The sequence below is a fragment of the Talpa europaea genome (genome assembly GCF_964194135.1).
Source record: "Talpa europaea genome assembly, chromosome: 11".
Classification (NCBI taxonomy): domain Eukaryota; kingdom Metazoa; phylum Chordata; class Mammalia; order Eulipotyphla; family Talpidae; genus Talpa; species Talpa europaea.
Window position 1 is genome coordinate 54,498,599 of NC_140078.1, and position 6,353 is coordinate 54,504,951.

The following is a 6,353-nucleotide window of genomic DNA, read 5'->3' on the forward strand; positions in this document are numbered from 1 at the left end:
TTACTCAGTTACTCAGTTTGCCTGCCTGAAGCAAAAATACAATATTTTTTAAAAAGAAAAAAGTCTATCATGTTCCTTTTTAATAAATCCTTTATACTCCTAAATTTAGTAATGCAGTTTAAAAAGCAACAAATTACCCACCAACTAACAGGCACTCTTTTTTCTTAATTGTATTATTTTGATGGAAGTGATGTTGGTTTACAACAATGTATATGATATAGGGGTACAGGTTCACAGCCCTACAGATTTTCCACAACATCCCCATGACCAAAGTCCAAAAAAACCTACATCATAGTCCATCATAGTCCTCTTTTCTCCCTATTCCCCAACCTTCTTTCTGATAACCTCAACACTATAGTCAGATTTCTAGGATTTGCTTTGGTTTCATTTTGTCTGTTCCTCTGTATTGTTTCTTAAATTCCACACGTGAAATCGTCCAGTATTTTTCTTTCACGTCTCACTTTGCTTAGCATAATCCCCTCCAGTTCTATCCATCTTGTTGCAAATGGCAAGGTTTCATCTTTTTTATAGCTAAGTAGTATTCCCTTGCATGTATGTACCTCATGTTTATTCACTTACTGTCTTTGAACACTTAGGGGCTCTTTCCATACATTGGCTATTGTAAATAGTACTGCAATGAAAGTACTGCAATAAAAGTACTGCAATGAAATCTCATCAAACTAGTGTTTTTGTATTCTTTGGATAGATACCTAGGAGTGAAATTGGTGGGTCATTTGGAAGATATATTTTTAATATTTTGAGGAACCTCCACACTGCTTCGTTAGTGGCTGGACCAGTCTACATTCTCACCAACAGTGTAGAGGATCCCTTTTTCTCCACACCCTCTTGTTGTTTCTGGTTTTTTGGGAGGGGACCATTCTCATGGGTGTGAGGTGGAATCTCATTGTAGTTTTGCTTTCCATTTCTCTGACAATAGGTGATAAGCATTTTTTCATGCAGACACTCTTTTAAGACTGCATGTATTAACTCATTTAATCCTCAGTAGAACTAGGAAATGTTGTCAACTCACAAATGAGAACTCAGAGAACAAACAGAGAGTTTATCAATATGCCCAGGTTTACACAGCTTGGGTAGAGCTAATGATCAAACACTGGAAGTCTGGCTCCAGAATCTATAGCCCTCTGGGCCACTATTTTACCACCTCCCAAGTCTCAGAGCTTTAATATCAGGATAGTTGTCTGTATATTGTGTATACATTTCTGGGATTTCTACTGAAGAGTTATAACTGAAATGTTTGTGTGTATCGATGCATTGTTAGCTTTTCTTCAGTAGAAGCCTGTGACCTGGAATATGCAGCAGGAAATTAATAACATTTACCCAGTTTCTTACTAATGCCAATCATAACAGAGATACAAGGGAATATTATACATGAAAATGCAAGTTTACAGGGTTTATCAGGAGAAAAGTTCCAAAAAGGGTATTATTGCCATTTTGGAAAAACAAAATATGACCTCTGCCTTAAGATTCATGTCTCCAATAATGCAAGGTTAATTTTAAAAAAAGAAAAATATTTCATGCCTATATTCCAGTAAATTTCAGAAATATCAAAATAAAAAAAGTTTAAGTTTTTATACTTTGTAGGGGATTAAACTAATAGATACTACAGATTGCTGACAATGGGCTATAATATAAAAAATATTAAATAATATGAAGTTGTTTCCCACCATTGTTTTACTCCAGAGCACTACCATGGAAAATCAAAAAGAATTAGTGCTTGGAACACTTTGGGGAATCTTACAATAGGAATTTTCCAAATCTACCACTAGGGGTCAGTTCCCCCCAACACACACACTTATTTTCTGACTTAAATATTGACCAAAACTTTATTTTCTTTCAGCACCTGAGACAGGCTGACATTTCAAGCAGACTTTGCTGAAATATCTCAAGGGATAAAGAAAGAAGTAAGACAAACAAGAAGCTCTATAAATAGTCATATTTCCAAAATCCTTGAGACTGAGTTGAAGAAAGAGCTAATCTGCCTAGCTTTCCTGAACCAGCACAGAATAGAAGTTCTTAGCCATATTGCTTGGCTTTTTTCTCTCTCCTTTCTCAGTCAAATGGTCTTTCTGTCATCTTGGCCTCCCCATAGAGTGTCTATGGGCTTATCACAAGTAAGGATAAATCCTAAACATCCTTGTGTTTTCACAGTTCATATTTTTTCTGATTTAGTTTTCCAGAACACTGTGATCTTTCCTTGCAGTCCAGGTTGGCAGCTCTGAGATAGCTCCAGGGTGATAAACAGATATGATAATCCCATGACTATTCTAGTCTTAATTAAATATGCAATAAATGTGCCACTCTCGCTTCCCATGCAGACATTATGAATCACCACAGCATGCTTTCTTTGTAGAACTCAGAAACAGTTTCTCTGCCCTTCCTGACAGATGACTCCAGGCAGGCATTATCAATAGATTGTTTTTAATGCAAGTGGAAGATTTCTCTCAACCAAGCTTAGAATGTAGCTTCTATCCACCTCTTCAACCCTCAGTAAATGACTCTCTCAGCTGAATGTGATCTCCCCAATGCTCTATCCAAAACACACATGTGCACACACACACACGCACACACTCTCTCACACTTTTAAAAGTCTATTTTATAATTGGAAACACAAATATTACAATGTGGACCTCCATAAGGAACATGACTTTCAAAATTTTGTGAGAAGATATATGAGGTGATTTTTTTTTACTTACTTCTTTTTAAAGCCTTTTAAAAAAAAGATTTATTTATTTATGCATACAAGAGCTGGGGTAAAGGCCAGAGGTGTGGGGGATATGAGGCTTCACTAGAGACAGAGCAGGGAACAGAACAGGCAGATTGACCGAAGTACACTGCTAAGGAGAGCAGCGGGCGAGTCAGGAGAGGCTGCTGCGCCATATGGGTTGCTCCCTGGCTGGCCCAGGGATCAACCTTGTGCTGCCAAGGTTGCGGACAACTTCATAGGTTGCGTCTTAACCCCCTGCACCACCAGGGACGCCCTTTTTTTTTTTTTTTTTACTGTTTAATATAAAGGTTAGAATGCTTTTTTGGTAAAGCAATGGTAAATTAGAAAAGGAAATACTTTCTTTTTAAGAAAAAAAGTATATTTAGAGCCACAATCAAAAAGCCACTATCCCATCCTGTCATACCCTTGCCACGCCTTAGTCATAGCACTGTGCAGGTGCCACACCTAATTGGAAAAGGAGGGTTGTTACATCCCAGCATGTGCCACAGACCCCAAACTTGGCCCATTCTGCTGTTTACCTTCAGATTGCTTCTGCTATCATGTGGCATATGCCCCATTTTAATTAGCATGTCCTTGAAGTTTCCTTTGTGTGAGGTGCTCAGAAAACAGCTTATATTCCTCAAACATTAGCAAAAGCTATGTCAGGTATAAAAAGACCGGGCCTATTATTGCAAGTTTTGAAACTAATTATCAACTGACAGATTTTTTTTCTTTTATGTTGCAATTTTATTTTAAAACACTTAATTAAAATAAATATTAATTATATTGCTGTAATTAATTTATATTAACATATAAACATAATTTATAATTTATTTAATGAAGGGACTATGTAGCATAGTCATTGTTACCTCTGGGCTTAGATGGGGTTCAACTCTTTAGTCCACCACTTACTTGCTTTGCGTTGGAAATTTTAGTGAGTTACTACTTAACACCTTCAAGTCTTTTGAAAAAGATAAAAACAAATCTCATTGTGTTTCCTTTACAAAATAAATGTTATTGCATATCTACTTTATACCAATTATTAAACATCACTGGAAGGATTGAATATTTAGGTATTTAATTCACTGACCACTGAAATGATACTGGTATTATTCCTCTATTTAAAGTACATGCATATTTCAGTTTAAGCCTTCAAGAAAGGTGGGGACGGAACAAAGCCATGTGTATTCTTGAATTTCAAATCAATTAGATAGGAGAGTCAGGTGATGGGCCAGCAAAGTCAGTATTAAATTTTTTTAAGTTTGTTTGTTTATTTATTTATTTATTTATACAACCACTGGGTACAGTCAGAAGCGCAGGAGGGTGAGAGGATTCACCAGAGCCAGAGCGGGGAACAGAACAGGCAGACTGATGAAATACACTGCTGAGGAGAGCAGCGGGCAGCAGGAGAGGTCTGCGCACCATGTGAGACCCTCGCCCGGCGGTTGGGGATGGAACCGGCTCTGCAGAGGCTGCGGGCAGCTTCACAGACCAGAGCTCAACCGCTGCGCCACCAGGGGAGACCCGGTATTAAATTTTTTAATTGTGCATTAGAGTTGAACTTTCCCGAGTAGCCAATGGGGTGTGCTTTGCACACAGAATAGCCACTTGCAGAATCCATTCCAGGTCACCCTGCATCTAAGGACAGTATCCTTATATGTCACTCTGCATCTAAGGACAGTGAGATCTGAAACAACTTTGCAGTTAATTCTCTAGCTTCTGTTTCCTGTTAAATTTAACTCTACACTTATATGGCAGCAGAATTGATACTATGTATTGTCCTCTCTGACCAATACATTTTTGAATTAAAGAAGGTATACCTGAGGGATTTACAAAATAAGGAGGTGTTGACATTGGCTAAATGTTAAGAAAAGCATTATGAAAATGCTAAAAAGTGAGAAATCAACTGCAGAAGAGTGACAATAACACTGAAAATGAAAAAAGAGGAAATATTTTAAACACTAGTTTATCATCCAGCTTCTGGCCTAAGTCAGTCCAGCCACCTTGGTGAGGAGAGGAATGTGGGCAAAAAGTGCCCAGTTACTAAAAGGTAAAGTTAATTATAAAACCATTTACAGTTTTGTATATTGTTTATCATTAAGTTAGATTTACAATCTTCATAATTTTAGCTTTGCCTCATTTTTCTTAAAGGAACTTTTTAAAAAGATTTTATTTATTTTATTTTTGCATAAACGAGGTGGGGTATAGGTCAGAGGTGCAGGGGTAAGAGGATTCACCAAAAATAGAGTGGGGGACAAAGCAGGCAGATTTACTAAAAGACACTGCTAAGGGGAACAGTGGGGGAGACAGGAAAGGTCTATTGTACCATATGTGTGTTAGCATCCTGGCCAGAGATTGAACTCAGTCTGTAGTGGTAATAGCGCTGAGACTTAACCCCTATGCCACCAGGGAGGCCCAGCTTTGCCTCTTGAATTAACTCTGTCTACATAAACAAACTTCAAATTCGTCTTTTTATTTAAAAAAAACCTTACTTTGATTTCAGTTATGAATTTCCATATTGGGTTTCAAAGTAGTCAACATATATTTTACTTCAGTTAATTTATTTTACAAAAAAATTCAATTTCACCTATTTTGACAACAGAAAAAATTGCATATCATTTAATATTTATTTTTAATTATCAATGAAGTCAAAGATTTTTTTTAATTTATTGGCCATTAGTATTTATGTGAAAATTGCCTATTCCCATTTTTCTTTTTCTATTGGTTTGTTTGTTCTATTAATAAGAAAGAACACTGACTCAGAGGTGACATACCAATGTACAAGCAATGTGTCTTAATGATACAGTCCAGATCACAAAGCAATTCCAGACAATTGGAGAGTATGAATTTTCAGCTTCTGTCTAATCTTTATCGTTGGTGTGATGTCTCACTCCCTCTTGGAGTCAGCCTTGAAGTCACAGATGGCTGGTATCTCTCTCTGAGGTGTGTGTGGTCTTTGCCAGCCTTGTGGCAGGTTGTGAAAGGCGGGAGAGCGGGCATCTTTGCAGTCCATGTGGAGTCACCAAGACAAGGCAGGTGCTGTTTGACAATCCTGGACAGAAGGTGGCAGCAGCATTTGGCTGCGAGGGAGTGCAACTCAACTTCCACCATCCGATTTTAGAAAAGCCTTATTCATTTCTGTATCTTGTTCTCTGGGTAAATGTAGGTTGGGATGAGTTGCAAATCTTTTCTACTTGTTTGTTTCTTTATTGCCCAGGTAAAGGGAATAAGTCACAAGTGAGTAGTTTTGCCAAAATAGTCTTTCATTTAGGACCTTGTTCCAGGAAAGAGAACTTGGTAATTAAACTCTGTCTCTGAAAAAAAATAAGTCTTAAAATGAAAAATAATTTATCTTTAAATACTTTTATTAAAACACTTGTGATATACAATTTTTTATATAATAGCAAGGGTGACTATTTGCTAATGTAATAAATAATATCTAGTGTAGCATTCTTTCAGTGTGGTTAGGAGCGTAAACAGTATTTTGTAATATAGACAACCATTCCCCAGTAGGAGTCTGTGATTTGTGTTGGAGACCAGCGACAGGTACTGCTAACATTTCTGTAGTTTGTTATTTATAGCCCTAACACTAGTGAAAAAATGCTAGATTTTAATTAGAAATTGGTGG